This window comes from Schistocerca cancellata, chromosome 12 (assembly GCF_023864275.1).
Source record: "Schistocerca cancellata isolate TAMUIC-IGC-003103 chromosome 12, iqSchCanc2.1, whole genome shotgun sequence".
Classification (NCBI taxonomy): domain Eukaryota; kingdom Metazoa; phylum Arthropoda; class Insecta; order Orthoptera; family Acrididae; genus Schistocerca; species Schistocerca cancellata.
Genome location: NC_064637.1, coordinates 79018714 through 79046569, shown reverse-complemented (window position 1 = coordinate 79046569; position 27856 = coordinate 79018714).

Here is a 27856-nt window from a genome sequence, read left to right as displayed (position 1 = left end):
ATGGTCGAAGGGTAACAGTAAACCTGCTGTGGTGCATCGGAGTCTCACACTTAGCCCCAAAGGAAGAGCCCAAAAACAGACTCCACGAAACGTTACTCTCGTCAATATAAATCGGCATTGCGAATTTTGTATATAAACCGGATGCAATTTCTGCGTTTCGTCGTCAATGTGATGGTCTAAGGGTAACAGTAAACCTGCTGTGGTGCATCGGAGTCTCACACTGAGCCCCAAGGGAAGAGCCGAAAAAGAGACTCCCCAAAATGTTACTCTCGTCAATGTAAATCGGCATTGCGAATTTTGTATTGAAACCGGATGCAATTCCTGTGTTTCATTGTCAATGTGATGGTCGAAGGGTAACAGTAAACCTGCTGTGGTGCATCGGAGTCCCACACTGAGCCCTCATGGAAGAGCAGAAATACAGACTCCCCGAAACGTTACTCTCGTCAATATAAATCGGCATTGCAAATTTTGTATTGAAACCGGATGCAATTTCTGTGATTCATCGTTAATGTGATGGTCGAAGGGTAACAGTAAAGCTGCCGTGGTGCATCGGAGTCTAACACTGAGCCCCCAGGGAACAGCCAAAAAACAGACTCCCCGAAACGTTACACTCCTCAACTCAAATAGGCATTGCGAATTTTGTATTGAAACCAGATGCAATTTCTGTGTTTCATCGTCAATGCGATGGTCGAAGTGTAACAGTAAACCTGCTGTGGTGCATCGGAGTCTCACACTGAGCCCCCAGGGAAGAGCCGAAAAAGAGACTCCCCAAAACGTTACTCTCGTCAATGTAAATCGGCATTGCGAATTTTGTATTGAAACCGGATGCAATTTCTGTGTTTCATCGTCAATGTGATGGTCGAAGGGTAACAGTAAACCTGCTGTGGTGCATCGGAGTCCCACACTGAGCCCTCATGGAAGAGCAGAAGTACAGACTCCCCGAAACGTTACTCTCGTCAATATAAATCGGCATTGCGAATTTTGTATTGAAACCGGATGCAATTTCTGTGTTTCATCGTCAATGCGATGGTCGAAGGGTAACAGTAAACCTGCCGTGTTGCATCGGAGTCTAAAACTGAGCCCTTAGGGAAGAACAAAAGAACAGAAACCCTGAATCGTTACTCTCGTCAATATAAATCGGAATTGCGAATTTTGTATTGATCGGAATGCAATTTCTGTGTTTCATCGTCAATGTCATGGTCGACGGGTAATAGTAAACCTGCTGTGGTGCATCGGAGTCTCACACTGAGCCCCCAGGGAAAAGCCAAAAAACAGACTCCCCGAAACGTTGCTCTCGCCAATATAAATCGGCATTGCGAATTTTGTATTGAAACCGGATGCAATTTCTGTGTTTCATCGTCAATGTGATGGTCGGAGTGTAACAGTAAACCAGCTGTGTGCATCGCAGTCTCACACTGAACCCCAAGGGAAGAGCCGAAAAACAGACTCCCCGAAAGGCTACTCTCGTCAATATAAATCGGCATGCGAATTTTATATTGAAACCGGATGCAATTTCTGTGTTCCATCGTCATTGTGATGGTCGAAGGGTAACAGTAAACCCTTCTGTGGTGTATCGGAGTCCAACACTGGGCCCCCAGGGAAGAGCCAAAAAACAGACTCCCCGAAACGTTACTCTCGCCAATATAAATCGGCATTGCGAATTTTGTATTGAAACCGGATGCAATTTCTTTGTTTCATCGTCAATGTGATGGTCGAAGGGTAACAGTGAACCTGCTGTGGTACATCGGGGTCTCCCATAAGCCCCTAGGGATGAGCCAAAAAACAGACCCAACAAATCTTACTCTCGTCAATATAAATCGGCATTGCGAATTTTGTATTGAAACCGGATGCAATTTCTGTTTTTCATCGTCAATGTGATGGTCGATGGGTAACAGAAAAACCTGCTGTGGTGCATCGGAGTCTCACACTGAGCCCCCAGGGAAGAGCCGAAAAAGAGACTCCCCAAAACGTTACTCTCGTCAATGTAAATCGGCATTGCGAATTTTGATTTGAAAACGGATGCAATTAATGTGTTTCAACGTCAATGTGATGGTCGAAGGGTAACAGTAAACCTGCTGTGGTGCATCGGAGTCTAACACTGGGCTCCCACGGAAGAGCCAAAAGTACATATTCTTCGCAACGGAACTCCTGTGGACGTAAATCGACATTGTGAATTTTATATTGATCCGGGTGCAATTTCAGTGTTTCAACGTCAATGTGATGGTCGAAGGGTAACAGTAAAGCTGCTGTGGTGCATCGGAGTCTCACACTGAGCCCTCATGGAAGAGCAGAAGTACACACTCACCGAAACGTTACTCTCGTCAATATTAATCGGCATTGTGAATTTTGTATTGAAACCGGATGCAATTTCTGTGATTCATCGTTAATGTGATGGTCGAAGGGTAACAGTAAAGCTGACGTGGTGCATCGGAGTCTAACACTGAGCCCCCAGGGAACAGCCAAAAAACAGACTCCCCGAAACGTTACACTCCTCAATTCAAATAGGCATTGCGAATTTTGTATTGAAACCAGATGCAATTTCTGTGTTTCATCGTCAATGAGATGGTCGAAGTGTAACAGTAAACCTGCTGTGGTGCATCGGAGTCTCACACTGAGCCCCCAGGGAAAAGCCGAAAAAGAGACTCCCCAAAACGTTACTCTCGTCAATGTCAATCGGCATTGCGAATTTTGTATTGAAACCGGATGCAATTTCTGTGTTTCAACGTCAATGTGATGGTCGAAGGGTAACAGTAAACCAGCTGTGGTGGATCGGAGTCTCACACTTAGCCCTAAGGGAAGAGCCCAAAAACAGACTCCCCGAAACGTTACTCTCGTCAATATAAATCTGCATTGCGAATTTTGTATTGAAACCGGATGCAATTTCTGTGTTACTTCGTTAATGTGATGATCTAAGGGTAACAGTAAACCTGCTGTGGTGCATCGGAGTCTCACACTGAGCCCCCAGGGAAGAGACGAAAAATACACTCCCCGAAACGTTACTCTCGTCAATATATATCGGCATTGGGAATTTTCTATTGAAACCGGATGCAATTTCTGTCTTTCATCGTCAATGTGATGGTCGAAGGGTAATACTAAACCTGCTGTGGTGCATCGGAGTCCCACAGTTAGCCCCAAAGGAAGAGCCCAAAAACAGACTCCACGAAACGTTACTCTCGTCAATATAAATCGGCATTGCGAATTTTGTATATAAACCGGATGCAATTTCTGTGTTTCGTCGTCAATGTGATGGTCTAAGGGTAACAGTAAACCTGCTGTGGTGCATCGGGGTCTCACACTGAGCCCCCAGGGAAGAGCCGAAAAAGAGACTCCCCAAAACGTTACTCTCGTCAATGTAAATCGGCATTGCGAATTTTGTATTGAAACCGGATGCAATTTCTGTGATTCATCGTTAATGAGATGGTCGAAGGGTAACAGTAAACCTGCCGTGTTGCATCGGAGTCTAACACTGAGCCCCAAGGGAAGAACAAAAGAACAGAAACCCTGAAACGTTACTCTCGTCAATATAAACCGGAATTGCGAAATTTGTATTGATCCGAATGCAATTTCTGTGTTTCATCGTCAATGTCATGGTCGAAGGGTAATACTAAACCTGCTGTGGTGCATCGGAGTCTCACACTGAGCCCCCAGGGAAGAGCCAAAAAAACAGACTCCCCGAAACGTTACTCTCGCCAATATAAATCGGCATTGCGAATTTTGTATTGAAACCGGATGCAATTTCTGTGATTCATCGTCAATGTGATTGTCGAAGGGAAACAGTAAACCTGCTGTGGTGCATCGGAGCCTCACACTGAGCCCCCAGGGAAGAGCAGAAAACAGACTCCCCGAAACGTTACTCTCGTAAATATAAATCGGCATTGCGAATTTTGTATTGAAACCGGATGCAATTTCTGTGTTTCATCGTCAATGTGATGGTCGAAGGGTAACAGTAAACCTGCTGTGTTGCATCGGGGTCTCACACTGAGCCCCTAGGGAAGATCCAAAAAACAGACCCAACAAATCTTAATCAAGTCAATATAATTCGGCATTCCGAATTTTGTATTGAAACCGGATGCAATTTCTGTGTTTCATCGTCAATGTCATGGTCGAAGGGTAACAGGAAACCTGCCGTGGTGCATTGGAGTCTAACACTGAGCCCCCAGGGAAGAGCCAAAGACAGACTCTCCGAAACGTTACTCTCGTCAATATAAATCGGCATTGCGAATTTTGTATTGAAACCGGATACAATTTCTTTGTTTCATCGTCAATGTGATGGTCGAAGGGTAACAGTAAAGCTGCTGTGGTGCATCGGAGTCTCACGCTGAGCCCCCAGGGAAGAGCTGAAAAAGAGACTCCCCAAAACGTTACTCTCGTCAATGTAAATCGGCATTGCGAATTTAGTATTGAAACCGGATGGAATTTCTGTGTTTCATCGTCAATGTGATTGTCGAAGGGTAACAGTAAACCTGCTGTGGTGCATGGGTGTCTAACACTGGGCCCCCACGGAAGAGATAAAGTACATACTCTTCGAAACGGTACTCCTATGGACGTAATTCGGCATTGGTAATTTTGTATTGATCCGGATGCAATTTCTGTGTTTCATCGTCAATGTGATGGTCGAAGGGTAACAGTAAACCTGCTGTGGAGCATCGGAGTCTCACACTGAGCCCTCATGGAAGAGCAGAAGTACAGACTCCCCGAAACGTTACTCTCGTCAATATAAATCGGCATTGCGAATTTTGTATTGAAACCGGATGCAATTTCTGTGTTTCATCGTCAATGCGATGGTCGAAGGGTAACAGTAAACCTGCCGTGTTGCATCGGAGTCTAAAACTGAGCCCTTAGGGAAGAACAAAAGAACAGAAACACTGAATCGTTACTCTCGTCAATATAAATCGGAATTGCGAATTTTGTATTGATCGGAATGCAATTTCTGTGTTTCATTGTCAATGTCATGGTCGACGGGTAATAGTAAACCTGCTGTGGTGCATTGGAGTCTCACACTGAGCCCCCAGGGAAAAGCCTAAAAACAGACTCCCCGAAACGTTACTCTCGCCAATATAAATCGGCATTGCGAATTTTGTATTGAAACCGGATGCAATATCTGTGTTTCATCGTCAATGTGATGGTCGGAGTGTAACAGTAAACCAGCTGTGTGCATCGCAGTCTCACACTGAACCCCCAGGGAAGAGCCGAAAAACAGACTCCCCGAAAGGCTACTCTCGTCAATATAAATCGGCATGCGAATTTTATATTGAAACCGGATGCAATTTCTGTGTTCCATCGTCATTGTGATGGTCGAAGGGTAACAGTAAACCCTTCTGTGGTGTATCGGAGTCCAACACTGGGCCCCCAGGGAAGAGCCAAAAAACAGACTCCCCGAAACGTTACTCTCGCCAATATAAATCGGCATTGCGAATTTTGTATTGAAACCGGATGCAATTTCTTTGTTTCATCGTCAATGTGATGGTCGAAGGGTAACAGTGAACCTGCTGTGGTACATCGGGGTCTCACACTAAGCCCCTAGGGATGAGCCAAAAGACAGACCCAACAAATCTTACTCTCGTCAATATAAATCGGCAATGCGAATTTTGTATTGAAACCGGATGCAATTTCTGTGTTTCATCGTCAATGTGATGGTCGATGGGTAACAGAAAAACCTGCTGTGGTGCATCGGAGTCTCACACTGAACCCCAGTGGGGGGAGCACAAACAAAGTCTACCCGAAACATTACTCTCGTCAATATAAATCGGCATTGCGAATTTTGTATTGAAACCGGATGCAATTTCTTTGTTTCATCGTCAATGTGATGGTCGAAGGGTAACAGTAAACCTGCTGTGGTGGATCGGAGTCTCACACTTAGCCCCCAGGGAACAGCGGAAAAACAGACTCTCCGAAACGTTACTCTCGTCAATATAAATCGGCATTGCAAATTTTCTATTGAAACCGGATGCTATTTCTGTGTTTCATCGTTAATGTGATGGTAGAAGGGTAACAGTAAAGCTGCCGTGGTGCATCGGAGTCTAACACTGAGCCCCCAGGGAACAGCCAAAAAACAGGCTCTCCGAAACGTTACTCTCGTCAATATAAAGCGGCATTGCGAATTTTGTATTGAAACCGGATGCAATTTCTGCGTTTCGTCGTCAATGTGATGGTCAAAGGGTAATAGTAAACCTGCTGTGGTGCATCGGAGTCTCACACTGAGCCCCCAGGGAAGAGCCAAAAAACAGACTCCCCGACACGTTACACTCGTCAATATAAAGCGGAATTGCGAATTTTGTTTTGATCCGAATGCAATTTCTGTGTTTCATCGTCAATGTGATGGTCGAAGGGTAACAGTAAACCTGCTGTGGTGCATCGGAGTCTAACACTGGGCTCCCACGGAAGAGCCAAAGTACATACTCTTCGAAACGGAACTCCTGTGGACGTAAATCGGCATTGTGAATTTTATATTGATCCGGATGCAATTTCAGTGTTTCAACGTCAATGTGATGGTCGAAGGGTAACAGTAAAGCTGCTGTGGTGCATCGGAGTCTCACACTGAGCCCTCATGGAAGAGCAGAAGTACACACTCCCCGAAACGTTACTCTCGTCAATATTAATCGGCATTGCGAATTTTGTATTGAAACCGGATGCAATTTCTGTGTTTCATCGTCAATGCGATGGTCGAAGGGTAACAGTAAACCTGCTGTGGTGCATCGGAGTGTCACACTGAGCCCCCAGGGAAGAGCCGAAAAACAGTCTCCCCGAAACTTTACTCTCGCCAATATAAATCGGCGTTGCGAATGTTGTATTGAAACCTTGTGCATTTTTGTGTTTCACCGTCAATGAGATGGTCGAAGGGTAACAGTAAACCTGCCGTGTTGCATCGGAGTCTAACACTGAGCCCCCAGGGAAGAACAAAAGAACAGAAACCCTGAAACGTTACTCTCGTCATTATAAATCGGAATTGCGAATTTTGTATTGATCCGAATGCAATTTCTGTGTTTCATGGTAATGTCATGGTCTAAGGGTAATAGTAAACCTGCTGTGGTGCATCGGAGTCTCACACTGAGCCTCCAGGGAAATACCAAAGAACAGACTCCCCGAAACCTTACTCTCGCCAATATAAATCGGAATTGCGAATTTTGTATTGAAACCGGATGCAATTTCTGTGTTTCATCGTCAATGTGATGGTCGAAGGGTAACAGTAAACCTGCTGTGGTGCATCGGTGTCTAACACTGGGCCCCCACGGGAGAGGCAAAGTACATTCTTTTCAAACCGTTACTCCTATGGACGTAAATCGGCATTGGTAATTTTGTATAGATCTGGATGCAATTTCTGTGTTTCATCGTCAATGTGATGGTCGAAGGGTAACAGTAAACCTGCTGTGGTGCATCGGAGTCGCACGCTGAGCCCCAAGGGAAGAGCCGAAAAAGAGACTCCCCAAAACGTTACTCTCATCAATGTAAATCGGCATTGTGAATTTTGTATTGATCCAGATGCAATTTCTGTGTTTCAGCGTCAATGCGATGGTCGAAGGGTAACAGTAAACCTGCTGTGGTGCAACGATGTCTCACACTGAGCCCCAAGGGAAGAGCCCAAAAACAGACTCCACGAAACGTTACTCTCGTCAATATCAATCGGCATTGCGAGTTTTGTATATAAACCGGATGCAATTTCTGTGTTTCGTCGTCAATGTTATGGCCTAAGGGTAACAGTGAACCTGCTGTGGTGTATCGGAGTCTCACACTGAGCCCCCAGGGAACAGCCGAAAAAAAAACCCTCCGAAACGTTACTCTCGTCAATATAAATCGGCATTGCAAATTTTGTATTGAAACCGGATTCAATTTCTGTGTTTCATCGTCAATGTGATGGTCGAAGGGTAACAGTAAACCTGCTGTGGTGCATCGGAGTCTCACGCTGATCCCCCAGGGAAGAGCCAAAAAACAGACTCCCCGAAACGTTTCACTCCTCAATTCAAATAAGCATTGCGAATTTTGTATTGAAACCAGATGCAATTTCTGTGTTTCATCGTCAATGAGATGGTCGAAGTGTAGCAGTAAACCTGCTGTGGGGCATCAGAGTCTTACACTGAGCCCCCAGGGAAGAGCCGAAAAAGAGACTCCCCAAAATGTTACTCTCGTCAATGTAAATCGGCATTGCGAATTTTGTATTGAAACCGGATTCAATTTCTTTGTTTCATCGTCAATGTGATGGTCGAAGGGTAACAGTAAACCTGCTGTGGTGCATCGGAGTCTCACGCTGATCCCCCAGGGAAGAGCCGAAGAAGAGACTCCCCAAAACGTTACTCTCGTCAATGTAAATCGGCATTGCGAATTTTGTATTGAAACCGGATGGAATTTCTGTGTTTCATCGTCAATGTGATGGTCGAAGGGTAACAGGAAACCTGCCGTGGTGCATCGGAGTCTAACACTGAGCCCCCAGGGAACAGCCAAAGAACGGGCTCTCCGAAACGTTACTCTCGTCAATATAAATCGGCATTGCGAATTTTGTATTGAAACCGGATGCAATTTCTTTGTTTCATCGTCAATGTCATGGTCGAAGGGTTACAGTAAACCTGCTGTGGTGCATCGGAGTCTCACACTGAGCCCCCAGGGAAGAGCCGAAAAAGAGACTCCCCAAAACGTTACTCTCGTCAATGTAAATCGGCATTGCGAATTTTGTATTGAAACCGGATGGAATTTCTGTGTTTCATCGTCAATGTGATGGTCGAAGGATAACAGTAAACCTGCTGTGGTGCATCGGTGTCTAAAACTGGGCCTCCACGGAAGAGACAAAGTACATACTCTTCAAAACGGTACTCCTATGGACGTAAATCGCCATTGTGAATTTTGTATTGCCCCAGATGCAATTTCTGTGTTTCATCGTCAATGTGATGGTCGAAGGGTAACAGTAAACCTACTGTGGTACATCGGAGTCTCACACTGAGCCCTCATGGAATAGCCGAAGTACAGACTCCCCGAAACGTTACTCTCGTCAATATAAATCGGCATTGCGAATTTTGTATTGAAACCGGATGGAATTTCTGTGTTTCATCGTCAATGTGATGGTCGAAGGGTAACAGTAAACCTGCTGTGGTGCATCGGAGTGCTCACACTGAGCCCCCAGGGAATAGCCGAAATACACACTCTCCGAAACGTTACTCTCGTCAATATAAATCGGCATTGCAAATTTTCTATTGAAACCGGATGCAATTTCTGTGTTTCATCGTTAATGTGATGGTAGAAGGGTAACAGTAAAGCTGCCGTGGTGCATCGTAGTCTAACACTGAGCCCCCAGGGAACAGCCAAAGAACAGGCTCTCCGAAACGTTACTCTCGTCAATATAAATCGGCATTGCGAATTTTGTATTCAAACCGGATGCAATTTCTGTGTTTCATCGTCAATGTGATGGTCGAAGGGTAACAGTAAAGCTGCCGTGGTGCATCGGAGTCTCACACTGAGCCCCCAGGGAAGAGCCAAAAAACAGACTCCCCGAAAAGTTTCACTCCTCAATTCAAATAGGCATTGCGAATTTTGTATTGAAACCTGATGCAATTTCTGTGTTTCATCGTCAATGTCATGGTCGAAGGGTAACAGTAAACCTGCTGTGGTGCATCGGAGTCTAACACTGGGCTCCCACGGAAGAGCCAAAGTACATACTCTTCGAAACGGTACTCCTGTGGACGTAAATCGGCATTGTGAATTTTGTATTGATCCGGATGCAATTTCTGTGTTTCATCGTCAATGTGATGGTCGAAGGGTAACAGTAAACCTGCTGTGGTGCATCGGAGACTCACACTGAGCCCCCAGGGAAGAGCCGAAAAACAGACTCACCGAAACGTTACTCTCGGAAATATATATCGGCAGTGCGAATTTTTTATTGAAACCGGATGCAATTTCTGTGTTTCATCGTCAATGTGATGGTCGAAGGGTAACAGTAAACCTGCTGTGGTGCATCGGAGCCTCACACTAAGCCCCCAGGGAAGAGCCGAAAAACAGACTCCCAGAAACGTTACTCTCGTAAATAGAAATCGGCATTGCGAATTTTGTATTGAAACCGGAAGCAAATTCTGTGTTTCATCGTCAATGTGATGGTCGAAGGGTAACAGTAAATCCGCTGTGGTGCATCGGCGTCTCACACTGAGCCCCTAGGGAAGAGCAAAAAACAGACCCAACAAATCTTAATCTCGTCAATATATATCGGCATTGCGAATTTTTTATTGAAACCGGATGCAATTTCTGTGTTTCATCGTCAATGTGATGGTCGAAGGGTAACAGGAAACCTGCCGTCTTGCATCGGAGTCTAACACTGAGCCCCCAGGGAAGAACAAAAGAACAGAATCCCTGAAACGTTACTCTCGCCATTATAAATCGGAATTGCGAATTTTGTATTGATCCGAATGCAATTTCTGTGTTTCATCCTCAATGTGATGGTCGAAGGGTAACAGTAAACCTGCTGTGGTGCATCGGAGCTTCACACTAAGCCCCCAGGGAAGAGCCGAAAAACAGACTCCCAGAAACGTTACTCTCGTAAATATAAATCGGCATTGCGAATTTTGTATTGAAACCGGATGCAAATTCTGTGTTTCATCGTCAATGTGATGGTCGAAGGGTAACAGTAAACCCGCTGTGGTGCATCGGGGTCTCACACTGAGCCCCTAGGGAAGAGCAAGAAACAGACCCAAAAAATTTTAATCTCGTCAATATAAATCGGCATTGCGAATTTTGTATTGAAACCGGATGCAATTTCTGTGTTTCATCGTCAATGTGATGGTCGAAGGGTACCAGGAAACCTGCCGTGTTGCATCGGAGTGTAACACTGAGCCCCCAGGGAAGAACAAAAGAACAGAATCCCCGAAACGTTACTCTCGTCAATATAAATCGGAATTGCGAATTTTGTATTGATCCGAATGCAATTTCTGTGTTTCATCGTCAATTTCGTGGTCGAAGGGTAACAGTAAACCTGCTGTGGTGCATCGGAGCCTCACACTAAGCCCCCAGGGAAGAGCCAAAAAACAGACTCCCCGAAACGTTACTCTCGTAAATATAAATCGGCATTGCGAATTTTGTATTGAAACCGGATGCAAATTCTGTGTTTCATCGTCAATGTGATGGTCGAAGGGTAACAGTAAACCCGCTGTGGTGCATCGGGGACTCACACTGAGCCCCTAGGGAAGAGCAATAAACTGACCCAACAAATCTTAATCTCGTCAATATAAATCGGCATTGCGAATTTGGTATTGAAACCGGATGCAATTTCTGTGTTTCATCGTCAATGTGATGGTCGAAGGGTAACAGGAAACCTGCCGTGGTGCATCGGAGTCTAACACTGAGCCCTCGTGGAAGAGCAGAAGTACAGACTCCCCGAAACGTTACTCTTGTCAATATAAATCGGCATTGCGAATTTTGTGTTGAAACCGGATGCAATTTCTGTGTTTCATCTTCAATGCGATGGTCGAAGGGTAACAGTAAACCTGCTGTGGTGCATCGGAGCTTCACACTAAGCCCCCAGGAAAGAGCCGAAAGACAGTCTCCCCGAAACTTTATACTCGCCAATATAAATCGGCATTGCGAATTTTGTATTGAAACCTTGTTAATTTTTGTGTTTCATCGTCAATGAGATGGTCGAAGGGTAACAGTAAACCTGCCGTGTTGCATCGGAGTCTAACACTGAGCCCCCAGGGAAGAACAGAAGAACAGAAACCCTGAAACGTTACTCTCGTCATTATAAATCGGAATTGCGAATTTTGTATTGATCCGAATGCAATTTCTGTGTTTCATCGTCAATGTCATGGTCGAAGGGTAATAGTAAACCTGCTGTGGTGCATCGGAGTCTAACACTGAGCCCTCAGGGAAAAGCCAAAAAACAGACTCCCCGAAACGTTACCCTCGCCAATATAAATCGGCATTGCGAATTTTGTATTGAAACCGGATGCAATTTCTGTGATTCATCGTCAATGTGATTGTCGAAGGGTAACAGTAAACCTGCTGTGGTGCATCTAAGCCTCACACTGAGCCCCCAGGGAAGAGCCGAAAGACAGACTCCCCGAAACGTTACTCTCGTAAATATATATCGGCATTGCGAATTTTTTATTGAAACCGGATGCAATTTCTGTGTTTTATCGTCAATGTGATGGTCGAAGGGTAACTGTATACCTGCTGTGGTGCAGTGGGGTCTCACACTGAGCCCCTAGGGAAGAGCCAAATAACAGACCCAACAAATCTTAATCTCGCCAATATAAGTCGGCATTGCGAATTTTGTATTGATCCGGATGCAATTTCTGTGTTTCATCGTCAATGTGATGGTCGAAGGGTAACAGGAAACCTCCCGTGGTGCATCGGAGTCTAACACTGAGCCCCCAGGGAAGAGCCAAAGAACGGACTCTCCGAAACGTTACTCTCGTCAATATAAATCGGCATTGCGAATTTTGTATTGAAACCGGATGCAATTTCTTTGTTTCATCGTCAATGTGATGGTCGAAGGGTAACAGTAAACCTGCTGTGGTGCATCGGAGTCTCACGCTGAGCCCCCAGGGAAGAGCCGAAGAAGAGACTCCCCAAAACGTTACTCTCGTCAATGTAAATCGGCATTGCGAATTTTGTATTGAAACCGGATGGAATTTCTGTGTTTCATCGTCAATTTGATGGTCGAAGGGTAACAGAAAACCTGCTGTGGTGCATCGGTGTCTAACACTGGGCCCCCACGGATGAGCCAAAGTACATACTCTTCAAAACGGTACTCCAATGGACGTAAATCGGCATTGTGAATTTTGTATTGATCCAGATGCAATTTCTGTGTTTCATCTTCAATGCGATGGTCGAAGGGTAACAGTAAACCTGCTGTGGTGCATCGGAGTCTCACACTGAGCCCCCAGGGAAGAGCCGAAAAACAGTCTCCCCGAAACTTTATACTCGCCAATATAAATCGGCATTGCGAATTTTGTATTGAAACCTTGTTAATTTTTGTGTTTCATCGTCAATGAGATGGTCGAAGGGTAACAGTAAACCTGCCGTGTTGCATCGGAGTCTAACACTGAGCCCCCAGGGAAGAACAGAAGAACAGAAACCCTGAAACGTGACTCTCGTCATTATAAATCGGAATTGCGAATTTTGTATTGATCCGAATGCAATTTCTGTGTTTCATCGTCAATGTCATGGTCGAAGGGTAATAGTAAACCTGCTGTGGTGCATCGGAGTCTAACACTGAGCCCCCAGGGAAGAGCCAAAGAACGGACTCTACGAAACGTTACTCTCGTCAATATAAATCGGCATTGCGAATTTTGTATTGAAACCGGATGCAATTTCTTTGTTTCATCGTCAATGTGATGGTCGAAGGGTAACAGTAAACCTGCTGTGGTGCATCGGAGACTCACGCTGTGCCCCCAGGGAAAAGCCGAAGAAGAGACTCCCCAAAACGTTACTCTCGTCAATGTAAATCGGCATTGCGAATTTTGTATTGAAACCGGATGCAATTTCTGTGTTTCATCGTCAATGTGATGGTCGAAGGGTAACAGTGAACCTGCTTTGGTGCATCGGAGTCTCACACTGAGCCCCAAGGGAAGAGCCCAAAAATAGATTCCACGAAACGTTATTCTCGTCAATATAAATCGGCATTAGGAATTTTGTATATAAACCGGATGCAATTTCTGTGTTTCGTCGTCAATGTTATGGTTTAAGGGTAACAGTAAACCTGCTGTGGTGCATCGGAGTCTCACACTGAGCCCCCAGGGAAGAGCCGAAAAACAGACTCACCGAAACGTTACTCTCGTAAATATATATAGGCATTGCGAATTTTTTATTGAAACCGGATGCAAATTCTGTGTTTCATCGTCAATGTGATGGTCGAAGGGTAACAGTAAACCTTCTGTGGTGCATCGGAGCCTCACACTAAGCCCCCAGGGAAGAGCCGAAAAACAGACTCCCCGAAACGTTACTCTCGCCAATATAAATCGGCATTGCGATTTTTGTATTGAAACCGGATGCAATTTCAGTGATTCATCGTCAATGTGATTGTCGAAGGGTAACAGTAAACCTGCTGTGGTGCATCGGAGCCTCACACTAAGCCCCCAGGGAAGAGCCGAAAAACAGACTCCCCGAAACGTTACTCTCGTAAATATATATAGGCATTGCGAATTTTTTATTGAAACCGGATGCAAATTCTGTGTTTCATCGTCAATGTGATGGTCGAAGGGTAACAGTAAACCTGCTGTGGTGCATCGGGGTCTCACACTGAGCCCCTAGGGAAGAGCGAAAAACAGACCCAACAAATCTTAATCTCGTCAATATAAATCGGCATTGCGAATTTTGTATTGAAACCGGATGCAATTTCTGTGTTTCATCGTCAATGTGATGGTCGATGGGTAACAGTAAACCTGCTGTGGTGCATCGGAGTCTCACACTGAGCCCCAAGGGAAGAACCCAAAAAGAGTCTCCCCGAAACGTTACTCTTGTCAATATGAATCGGTATTGCGAATTTTGTATTGAAACCGGATGCAATTTCTGTGTTTCATCGTCAATGTGATGGTCGAAGGGTAACAGTAAACCTGCTTTGGTGCATCGCAGTCTCACACTGAGCCCCCAGACAACAGCCGAAAAACAGACTCAACGAAACGTTACTCTCGTCAATATAAATCGGCATTGCAAATTTTCTATTGAAACCGGATGCAATATCTGTGTTTCATCGTTAATGTGATGGTCGAAGGGTAAGAGTAAAGCTGCCGTGGTGCATCAGGAGTCTAACACTGAGCCCCCAGGGAACAGCCAAAGAACAGCCTCTCCGAAACGTTACTCTCGTCAATATAAATCGGCATTGCGAATTTTGTATTGAAACCTTATGCATTTTTGTGATTCATCGTCAATGAGATGGTCGAAGGGTAACAGTAAACCTGCTGTGTTGCATAGGAGTCTCACACTGAGCCCTCATGGAAGAGCAGAAGTACAGACTCCCCGAAACGGTACTCTCGTCAATATAAATCGGCATTGCGAATTTTTTATTGAAACCGGATGAAATTTCTGTGTTTCATCGTCAATGCGATGGTCGAAGGGTAACAGTAAACCTGCTGTGGTGCATCGGAGTCTCACACTGAGCACCCAGGTAAGAGCCGGAAAACAGTCTCCCCGAAACTTTACTCTCGCCAATATAAATCGGCATTGCGAATTTTGTATTGAAACCTTATGCATTTTTGTGTTTCATCGTCAATGAGATGGTCGAAGGGTAACAGTAAACCTGCCGTGTTGCATCGGAGTCTAACACTGAGCCCCCAGGGAATAACAAAGGAACAGAATCCCCGAAACGTCACTCTCGTCAATATAAATCGGAATTGCGAATTTTGAATTGATCCGAATGCAATTTCTGTGTTTCATCGTCAATGTCATGGTCGAAGGGTAGTAGTAAACCTGCTGTTGTGCATCGGGGTGTCACACTGAGAACCTAGGGAAGAGCCTAAAAACAGACTACCCGAAACGTTACTCTCGTAAATATAAATCGGCATTGCGAATTTTGTATTGAAACCGGATGCAATTTCTGTGTTTCATCGTCAATGTGATGGTCGAAGGGAAACAGTGAACCTGCTGTTCTTCCATGAGGGCTCAGTGTGAGACTCCGATGCACTACAGCAGGTTTACTGTTACCCTTCGACCATCACATTGACGATGAAACACAGAAATTGCATCCGGATCAATACAAAGTTCATAATGCCGATTTACGTCCATAGGAGTACCGTTTTGGTGAGTATATACTTTGGCTCTTCCGTGGGGGCCAAGTGTTAGACACCGATGCACCACAGCAGGTTTACTGTTACCCTTCGACCATCACATTGACGATGAAACACTGAAATTCCATCCGGTTTCAATACAAAATTCGTAATGCCGACTTACATTGACGAGAGTAACGTTTTGGGGAGTCTCTTTTTCGGCTCTTCCCTGGAGGCTCAGCGTGAGACTCCGATGCACCACAGCAGGTTTACTGTTACCCTTCGACCATCACATTGACGATGAAACAAAGAAATTGCATCCGGTTTCAATACAAAATTCGCAAGGCCGATTTATATTGACGAAAGTAACGTTTCGGAGAGTCTGTTCTTTGGCTCTTCCCTGGGGGCTCAGTGTTAGACTCCGGTGCACCAAAGCAGGTTTACTGTTACCCTTCGACCATCACATTGACGATGAAACACAGAAATTGCATCCGGGTTCAATACAAAATTCGCAATGCCGATTTATATTGACGAGAGTAAGATTTGTTGGGTCTGTTTTTTGGCTCTTCCCTAGAGGCTCAGTGTGAGACCCCGATGCACCACATGAGGTTTACTGTTACCCTTCGACAATCACATTGAAGATGAAACACAGAAATTGCATCCGGTTTCAATACAAAAATTCGCAATGCCGATTTATATTTACGAGAGTAACGGTTCGGGGATTCTTTTTTTCATCGCGTCCCTGGGGGCTCAGTGTGAGACTCCGATGCAACACAGCAGGTTTACTGTTACCCTTCGACAATCACATTGAAGATGAATCACAGAAATTGCATCCGGTTTCAATACCAAATTCGCAATGCCGATTTATATTGACGAGAGTAACGTTTCGGGGATTCTGATCCTTTGTTATTCCCTGGGGGCTCAGTGTTAGACTCCGATGCAACACGGCAGGTTTACTGTTACCCTTCGACCATCTCATTGACGATGAAACACAAAAATGCATAAGGTTTCAATACAAAATTCGCAATGCCGATTTATATTGGCGAGAGTAAAGTTTCGGGGAGACTGTTTTCCCCAGAGAACAGCCGAAAAACAGACCCCACGAAACGTTACTCTCGTCAATATAAATCGGCATTGCAAATTTTCTATTGAAACCGGATGCAATTTCTATGTTTCGTCGTTAATGTGATGGTCGAGGGGTAACAGTAAAGCTGCCGTGGTGCATCGGAGTCTAACACTGAGCCCCCAGGGAACAGCCAAAGAACAGGCTCTCCGAAACGTTACTCTCGTCAATATAAATCGGCATTGCGAATTTTGTACTGAAACCGGATGCAATTTCTGTGATTCATCGTCAATGTGATGGTCGAAGGGTAACAGGAAACCAGCCGTGGTGCATCGGAGTCTAAGACTGGGCCCCCACGGAAGAGCCAAAGTACATACTCTTCAAAACGGTACTCCTATGGACGTAAATCGGCATTATGAAATTTGTATTGATCCGGATGCAATTTCTGTGTTTCATCGTCAATGTGATGGTCGAAGGGTAACAGTAAACCTGCTGTGGTGCATCAGAATCTCACACTGAGCACTCATGGAAGAACCGAAGTACAGACTCCCCGAAACGGTACTCTCGTCAATATAAATCGGCATTGCGAATTTTTTATTGAAACCGGATGAAATTTCTGTGTTTCATCGTCAATGCGATGGTCGAAGGGTAACAGTAAACCTGCTGTGGTGCATCGGAGTCTCACACTGAGCACCCAGGTAAGAGCCGGAAAACAGTCTCCCCGAAACTTTACTCTCGCCAATATAAATCGGCATTGCGAATTTTGTATTGAAACCTTATGCATTTTTGTGTTTCATCGTCAATGAGATGGTCGAAGGGTAACAGTAAACCTGCCGTGTTGCATCGGAGTCTAACACTGAGCCCCCAGGGAATAACAAAGGAACAGAATCCCCGAAACGTCACTCTCGTCAATATAAATCGGAATTGCGAATTTTGAATTGATCCGAATGCAATTTCTGTGTTTCATCGTCAATGTCATGGTCGAGGGGTAACAGTAAAGCTGCCGTGGTGCATCGGAGTCTCACACTGAGCCCCCAGGGAAGAGCCGAAAAACAGACTCCCCGAAAGGCTACTCTCGTCAATATAAATCGGCATGCGAATTTTATATTGAAACCGGATGCAATTTCTGTGTTCCATTGTCAATGTGATGGTCGAAGGGTAACAGTAAACCTGCTGTGGTGCAACGTTGTCTCACACTGAGCCCCCAGGGAAGAACAAAAGAACAGAATCCCCGAAACGTTACTCTCGTCAATATAAATCAGAATTGCGAATTTTGTATTGATCCGAATGCAATTTCTGTGTTTCATCGTCAATGTCATTGTCGAAGGGTAATAGTAAACCTGCTGTGGTGCATCGGAGTCTCACACTGAGCCCCCAGGGAAGAGCCAAAAAACTGGCTCCCCGAAACGTTACTCTCGTAAATATATATCGGCATTGCGAATTTTTTATTGAAACCGGATGCAATTTCTGTGTTTTATCGTCAATGTGATGGTCGAAGGGTAACTGTATACCTGCTGTGGTGCAGTGGGGTCTCACACTGAGCCCCTAGGGAAGAGCCAAATAACAGACCCAACAAATATTAATCTCGCCAATATAAGTCGGCATTGCGAATTTTGTATTGATCCGGATGCAATTTCTGTGTTTCATCGTCAATGTGATGGTCGAAGGGTAACAGGAAACCTCCCGTGGTGCATCGGAGTCTAACACTGAGCCCCCAGGGAAGAGCCAAAGAACAGGCTCTCCGAAACGTTACTCTCGTCAATATAAATCGGCATTGCGAATTTTGTATTGAAACCGGATGCAATTTCTTTGTTTCATCGTCAATGTGATGGTCGAAGGGTAACAGTAAACCTGCTGTGGTGCATCGGTGTCTAACACTGGGCCCCCACGGATGAGCCAAAGTACATACTCTTCAAAACGGTACTCCAATGGACGTAAATCGGCATTGTGAATTTTGTTTTGATCCAGATGCAATTTCTGTGGTTCATCGTCAATGTGATGGTCGAAGGGTAACAGTAAACCTACTGTGGTGCATCGGAGCCTCACACTGAGCCCTCATGGAATAGCCGAAGTAGAGACTCCCCGAAACGTTACTCTCGTCAATATAAATCGGCATTGCGAATTTTGTATTGAAACCGGATGCAATTTCTGTGTTTCATCGTCAATGTGATGGTCGAAGGGTAACAGTGAACCTGCTTTGGTGCATCGGAGTCTCACACTGAGCCCCAAGGGAAGAGCCCAAAAATAGATTCCACGAAACATTATTCTCGTCAATATAAATCGGCATTAGGAATTTTGTATATAAACCGGATGCAATTTCTGTGTTTCGTCGTCAATGTTATGGTTTAAGGGTAACAGTAAACCTGCTGTGGTGCATCGGAGTCTCACACTGAGCCCCCAGGGAAGAGCCGAAAAACAGACTCACCGAAACGTTACTCTCGTAAATATATATAGGCATTGCGAATTTTTTATTGAAACCGGATGCAAATTCTGTGTTTCATCGTCAATGTGATGGTCGAAGGGTAACAGTAAACCTTCTGTGGTGCATCGGAGCCTCACACTAAGCCCCCAGGGAAGAGCCGAAAAACAGACTCCCCGAAACGTTACTCTCGCCAATATAAATCGGCATTGCGATTTTTGTATTGAAACCGGATGCAATTTCAGTGATTCATCGTCAATGTGATTGTCGAAGGGTAACAGTAAACCTGCTGTGGTGCATCGGAGCCTCACACTAAGCCCCCAGGAAAGAGCCGAAAAACAGACTCCCCGAAACGTTACTCTCGTAAATATAAATCGGCATTGCGATTTTTGTAGTGAAACCGGATGCAATTTCTGTGTTTCATCGTCAATGTGATGGTCGAAGGGTAACAGTAAACCTGCTGTGGTGCATCGGGGTCTCACACTGAGCCCCTAGGGAAGAGCGAAAAACAGACCCAACAAATCTTAATCTCGTCAATATAAATCGGCATTGCGAATTTTGTATTGAAACCGGATGCAATTTCTGTGTTTCATCGTCAATGTGATGGTCGATGGGTAACAGTAAACCTGCTGTGGTGCATCGGAGTCTCACACTGAGCCCCAAGGGAAGAACCCAAAAAGAGTCTCCCCGAAACGTTACTCTTGTCAATATGAATCGGTATTGCGAATTTTGTATTGAAACCGGATGCAATTTCTGTGTTTCATCGTCAATGTGATGGTCGAAGGGTAACAGTAAACCTGCTTTGGTGCATCGCAGTCTCACACTGAGCCCCCAGACAACAGCCGAAAAACAGACTCTCCGAAACGTTACTCTCGTCAATATAAATCGGCATTGCAAATTTTCTATTGAAACCGGATGCAATATCTGTGTTTCATCGTTAATGTGATGGTCGAAGGGTATGAGTAAAGCTGCCGTGGTGCATCAGGAGTCTAACACTGAGCCCCCAGGGAACAGCCAAAGAACAGCCTCTCCGAAACGTTACTCTCGTCAATATAAATCGGCATTGCGAATTTTGTATTGAAACCTTATGCATTTTTGTGATTCATCGTCAATGAGATGGTCGAAGGGTAACAGTAAACCTGCTGTGGTGCATAGGAGTCTCACACTGAGCCCTCATGGAAGAGCAGAAATACAGACTCCCCGAAACAGTACTCTCGTCAATATAAATCGGCATTGCGAATTTTTTATTGAAACCGGATGCAATTTCTGTGTTTCATCGTCAATGCGATGGTCGAAGGGTAACAGTAAACCTGCTGTGGTGCATCGGAGTCTCACACTGAGCACCCAGGTAAGAGCCGGAAAACAGTCTCCCCGAAACTTTACTCTCGCCAATATAAATCGGCATTGCGAATTTTGTATTGAAACCTTATGCATTTTTGTGTTTCATCGTCAATGAGATGGTCGAAGGGTAACAGTAAACCTGCCGTGTTGCATCGGAGTCTAACACTGAGCCCCCAGGGAATAACAAAGGAACAGAATCCCCGAAACGTCACTCTCGTCAATATAAATCGGAATTGCGAATTTTGTATTGAAACCGGATGCAATTTCTGTGTTTCATCGTCAATGAGATGGTCGAAGGGAAACAGTAAACCTGCTGTTCTTCCATGAGGGCTCAGTGTGAGACTCCGATGCACTACAGCAGGTTTACTGTTACCCTTCGACCATCACATTGACGATGAAACACAGAAATTGCATCCGGATCAATACAAAGTTCATAATGCCGATTTACGTCCATAGGAGTACCGTTTTGGTGAGTATATACTTTGGCTCTTCCGTGGGGGCCAAGTGTTAGACACCGATGCACCACAGCAGGTTTACTGTTACCCTTCGACCATCACATTGACGATGAAACACTGAAATTCCATCCGGTTTCAATACAAAATTCGTAATGCCGACTTACATTGACGAGAGTAACGTTTTGGGGAGTCTCTTTTTCGGCTCTTCCCTGGAGGCTCAGCGTGAGACTCCGATGCACCACAGCAGGTTTACTGTTACCCTTCGACCATCACATTGACGATGAAACAAAGAAATTGCATCCGGTTTCAATACAAAATTCGCAAGGCCGATTTATATTGACGAGAGTAACGTTTCGGAGAGTCTGTTCTTTGGCTCTTCCCTGGGGGCTCAGTGCTAGACTCCGGTGCACCAAAGCAGGTTTACTGTTACACTTCGACCATCACATTGACGATGAAACACAGAAATTGCATCCGGGTTCAATACAAAATTCGCAATGCCGATTTATATTGACGAGAGTAAGATTTGTTGGGTCTGTTTTTTGGCTCTTCCCTAGAGGCTCAGTGTGAGACCCCGATGCACCACATGAGGTTTACTGTTACCCTTCGACAATCACATTGAAGATGAAACACAGAAATTGCATCCGGTTTCAATACAAAATTCGCAATGCCGATTTATATTGGCGAGAGTAACGTTTCGGGGAGACATTTTTTCGGCGCTTCCCTGTGGGCTCAGTGTGAGACACCGATGCACCACAGCAGGTTTACTGTTACCCTTCGACAATCACATTGAAGATGAATCACAGAAATTGCATCCGGTTTCAATACCAAATTCGCAATGCCGATTTATATTGACGAGAGTAACGTTTCGGGGATTCTGTTCCTTTGTTATTCCCTGGGGGCTCAGTGTTAGACTCCGATGCAACACGGCAGGTTTACTGTTACCCTTCGACCATCTCATTGACGATGAAACACAAAAATGCATAAGGTTTCAATACAAAATTCGCAATGCCGATTTATATTGGCGAGAGTAAAGTTTCGGGGAGACTGTTTTCCCCAGAGAACAGCCGAAAAACAGACTCCACGAAACGTTACTCTCGTCAATATAAATCGGCATTGCAAATTTTCTATTGAAACCGGATGCAATTTCTGTGTTTCGTCGTTAATGTGATGGTCGAGGGGTAACAGTAAAGCTGCCGTGGTGCATCGGAGTCTAACACTGAGCCCCCAGGGAACAGCCAAAGAACAGGCTCTCCGAAACGTTACTCTCGTCAATATAAATCGGCATTGCGTATTTTGTACTGAAACCGGATGCAATTTCTGTGATTCATCGTCAATGTGATGGTCGAAGGGTAACAGGAAACCAGCCGTGGTGCATCGGAGTCTAAGACTGGGCCCCCACGGAAGAGCCAAAGTACATACTCTTCAAAACGGTACTCCTATGGACGTAAATCGGCATTATGAAATTTGTATTGATCCGGATGCAATTTCTGTGTTTCATCGTCAATGTGATGGTCGAAGGGTAACAGTAAACCTGCTGTGGTGTATCAGAATCTCACACTGAGCACTCATGGAAGAACCAAAGTACAGACTCCCCGAAACGTTACTCTCGTCAATATGAATCGGCATTGCGAATTTTTGTATTGAAACCGGACGCAATTTCTGTGTTTCATCCTCAATGCGATGGTCGAAGTATAACAGTAAACCTGCTGTGGTGCATCGGAGTCTCACACTGAGCCCCCAGGGAAGAGCCGAAAAACAGACTCCCCGAAAGGCTACTCTCGTCAATATAAATCGGCATGCGAATTTTATATTGAAACCGGATGCAATTTCTGTGTTCCATTGTCAATGTGATGGTCGAAGGGTAACAGTAAACCTGCTGTGGTGCAACGTTGTCTCACACTGAGCCCCCAGGGAAGAACAAAAGAACAGAATCCCCGAAACGTTACTCTCGTCAATATAAATCAGAATTGCGAATTTTGTATTGATCCGAATGCAATTTCTGTGTTTCATCGTCAATGTCATTGTCGAAGGGTAATAGTAAACCTGCTGTGGTGCATCGGAGTCTCATACTGAGCCCCCAGGGAAGAGCCAAAAAACTGGCTCCCCGAAACGTTACTCTCGTCAATATAAATCGGCATTGCGAATTTTGTATTGAAACCGGCTGCAATTTCTGTGTTTCATCGTCAATGTGATGGTCGAAGGGTAACAGTAAACTTGCTATGGTGCATCGGAGTCTAACACTGGGCCCCCAGGAAAGAGCAGAAGTACAGACTCCCCGAAACGTTACTCTCGCCAATATAAATCGGCATTGCGAATTTTGTATTGAAACCAGATGCAATTTCTGTGTTTCATCGTCAATGTGATGGTCGAAGGGTAACAGTAAACCTGCTGTGGTGCATCGGAATCTCACACTGAGCCCTCATGGAAGAACCGAAGTACAGTCTCCCCGAAACGTTACTCTCGTAAATATAAATCGGCAATGCGAATTTTGTATTGAAACCGGATGCAATTTCTGTGTTTCATCGTCAATGTGATGGTTGAAGTGTAACAGTAAACCTGCTGTGGTGCATCGGGGTCTCACACTGAGCCCCTAGGGAAGAGCCAAAAAACAGACCAACAAATCTTACTCTCGTCAATATAAATCGGCATTGCGAATTTTGTATTGAAACCGGATGCAATTTCTGTGTTTCATCGTCAATGTGATGGACGATGGGTAACAGTAAACCTTCTGTGCTGCATCGGAGTCTCACACTGAGTCCCCAGGGAAAAACCAAAAACAGACTCCCCGAAACGTTACTCTCGTCAATATAAATCGGCATTCCGAATTTTGTATTGAAACCGGATGCAATTTTTGTGTTTCATCGTCAATGTGATGGTAGAAGGGTAACAGGAAACCTGCTGTGGTGCATCGGAGTCTCTCACTCAGCCCCCAGGAAGAGCCGAAAAACAGACTCCCCGAAACGTTACTCTCGTCAATATAAATCGTCATTGCGAATTTGTATTGAAACCGGATGCAATTTCTGTGTTCCATCGTCAATGTGATGGTCGAAGATTAACAGTAAACCTGCTGTGGTCCATCGGAATCTCACACTGAGCCCCCAGGAAAGAGCCAAAAAACAGACTCACCGAAACGTTACTCTCGTCAATATAAATCGGCATTGCCAATTTTGTATTGAAACCGGATGCAATTTCTGTGTTTCATCGTCAATGTGATGGTCGAAGGGTAACAGTAAACCTGCTGTGGTGCATCGGGGTCTCACAGTGAGCCCCCAGGGAAGAGCCACAGAACAGGCTCCCCGAAACGTTACTCTCGTCAATATAAATCGGCATTGCGAATTATGTATTAAAATCGGATGCAATTTCTGTTTTTCATCGTCTATGTGATGGTCGAAGGGTAACAGTAACCATGCTGTGGTGCATCGGGGTCTCACACTAAGCCCGAAGGGAAGAGCCAAAAAACAGGCTCCCCGAAACTTTACTCTCGTCAATATAAATCGGCATTGCGAATTTTGTATTGAAACCGGATGCAATTTCTGTGTTTCATCGTCAATGTGATGGTCGAAGGGTAAAAGTAAACCTGCTGTGGTGCATCGGAGTCTCACACTGAGCCCCCAGGAAGGAGCCAAAAAACAGACTCCCCGAAACGTTACTCTCGTCAATATAAATCGGCATTGCGAAATTTGTATTGAAACCGGATGCATTTTCTGTGTTTCATCGTCGATGTGGTGGTCGAAGTTTAACAGTAAACCTGCCGTGGTGCATCAGAGTCTTTCACTGAGCCCCCAGGGAAGAGCCAAAAAAAAGCCTACCTGAAACGTTACTCTCGTCAATATAAATCGACATTGCGAATTTGATATTGAAACCGGATGCAATTTCTGTGTTTCATCGTCAATGTGATGGTCGAAGAGTAACAGTAAACCTGCTGTGGTACATCGGAGTCTCACACTGAGCCCCCAGGGAAGAGTCAAAGAACAGACACACCGAAACGTTACTCTCGTCAATATAAATCGGCATTGCGAAATTTGTATTGAAACCGGATGGAATTTCTGTGTTTCATCGTCAATGTGATGGTCCAAGGATAACAGTAAAACTGTTGTGGTGTTTTGGAGTCTAACACTGCGCCCCCAGTGAAGAGCCAAACTACATACTCTTCGAAACGGTACTCCTATTGACAGATATCGGCATTGCGAATTTTGTTTTGAAATCGGATGCAATTTCTGTGTTTCATCGTCAATGTGATGGTCGAAGGGTAACAGTATACCAGCTGTGGTGCATCGGAGTCTAACACTGGGCCCCCAGGGAAGAGCCAAACTACATACTCTTCGAAACGGTACACCTGTGGACAGAAAGCGGCATTGCGAATTTTGTATTGAAACCGGATGCAATTACTGTGTTTCATCGTCAATGTGATGGTCGAAGGGAAAACAGTAAACCTGCTGTGGTGATTCGGAGTCCCACACTGAGCCCCCAGGGAAGAGCCAAACAACCGACTCCCCGAAACGTTACTCTCGTCAGTATAATTCGGCATTGCGAATTTTGCATTGAAACCGGAAGCAATTTCTGTGTTTCATCGTCAATTTGATGGTCGAAGGGTAACAGTAAACCTGCTGTGTTGCATCGGAGTCTAACACTGGGCCCCCAGAGAAGAGCCAAACAATATACTCTTCGAAACGTTACTCCTGTGGACAGAAATCGGCATTGGGAATTTGGTATTGAAACCGGATGCAATTTCTGTGTTTCATCGTCAATGTGATGCTCGAAGGGTAACAGTAAACCTGCAGTGTTGCATGAGAGTCTCACACTGAGCCCCCAGGGAAGAGCCAAAAAACAGTCTCCCTGAATCGTTACTCTCATCAATATAAATCGGCATTGCGAATTTTGTATTGAAACCGGATGCAATTTCGGTGTTTCATCGTCAATGTGATGGTCGAAAGGTATCAGTAAACCTGCTGTGGAGCATCGGAGTCAAACACTGGGCCCCCAGGGATGAGACAAACTACATACTCTTCGAAACGGTACTCCTGTGGACGGAAATCGGCATTGCGAATTTTGTATTGAAACCGGATGCAATTTCTGTGTTTCATCGTCAATGTGATGGTCGAAGAGTAACAGTACACCTGCTGGGGTGCATCGGAGACTCACACTGAGCCCCCAGGGAAGAGCCAAAAAACAGGCTCCCCGAAACTTTACTCTCGTCAATATTAATCGGCATTGCGAATTTTGTATTGAAACCGGATGCAATTTCTGTGTTTCATCGTCAATGTGATCGTCAAAGGGTAAAAGTAAACCTGCTGTGGTGCATCGGAGTCTCACACTGAGCCCCCAGGGAACAGCCAGAATACAGGCTCCCTGAAACGTTACTCGCGTCAATATAAATCGTTATTGCGAATTTTCTATTGCATCCGGATCCAATTTCTGTGTCTCATCGTCAATGTGATGGTCGAAGGGTAACAGTAAACCTGCTGTGGTGATTCGGAGTCCCACACTGAGCCCCCAGGGAAGAGCCAAACAACCGACTCCCCGAAACGTTACTCTCGTCAGTATAAATCGGCATTGCGAATTTTGCATTGAAACCGGAAGCAATTTCTGTGTTTCATCGTCAATTTGATGGTCGAAGGGTAACAGTAAACCTGCTGTGTTGCATCGGAGTCTAACACAGGGCCCCCAGAGAAGAGCCAAACAACATACTCTTCGAAACGTTACTCCTGTGGACAGAAATCGGCATTGGGAATTTGGTATTGAAACCGGATGCAATTTCTGTGTTTCATCGTCAATGTGATGCTCGAAGGGTAACAGTAAACCTGCAGTGTTGCATGAGAGTCTCACACTGAGCCCCCAGGGAAGAGCCAAAAAACAGTCTCCCTGAATCGTTACTCTCATCAATATAAATCGGCATTGCGAATTTTGTATTGAAACCGGATGCAATTTCGGTGTTTCATCGTCAATGTGATGGTCGAAAGGTATCAGTAAACCTGCTGTGGAGCATCGGAGTCAAACACTGGGCCCCCAGGGATGAGACAAACTACATACTCTTCGAAACGGTACTCCTGTGGACGGAAATCGGCATTGCGAATTTTGTATTGAAACCGGATGCAATTTCTGTGTTTCATCGTCAATGTGATGGTCGAAGAGTAACAGTACACCTGCTGGGGTGCATCGGAGACTCACACTGAGCCCCCAGGGAAGAGCCAAAAAACAGGCTCCCCGAAACTTTACTCTCGTCAATATTAATCGGCATTGCGAATTTTGTATTGAAACCGGATGCAATTTCTGTGTTTCATCGTCAATGTGATCGTCAAAGGGTAAAAGTAAACCTGCTGTGGTGCATCGGAGTCTCACACTGAGCCCCCAGGGAACAGCCAGAATACAGGCTCCCTGAAACGTTACTCGCGTCAATATAAATCGTTATTGCGAATTTTCTATTGCATCCGGATCCAATTTCTGTGTCTCATCGTCAATGTGATGGTCGAAGGGTAACAGTAAACCTGCTGTGGTGATTCGGAGTCCCACACTGAGCCCCCAGGGAAGAGCCAAACAACCGACTCCCCGAAACGTTACTCTCGTCAGTATAAATCGGCATTGCGAATTTTGCATTGAAACCGGAAGCAATTTCTGTGTTTCATCGTCAATTTGATGGTCGAAGGGTAACAGTAAACCTGCAGTGTTGCATGAGAGTCTCACACTGAGCCCCCAGGGAAGAGCCAAAAAACAGTCTCCCTGTATCGTTACTCTCGTCAATACAAATCGGCATTTCGAATTTTGTGTCGAAACCGGATGCAATTTCTGTGTTTCATCGTCAATGTGATGGTCGAAGGGTAACAGTAAACATACTGTGGTGCATCTGAGTCTCACACTGAGCCCCCACGGTGGAGCCAAAAAACTGACTCCCCGGAACGTTACTCTC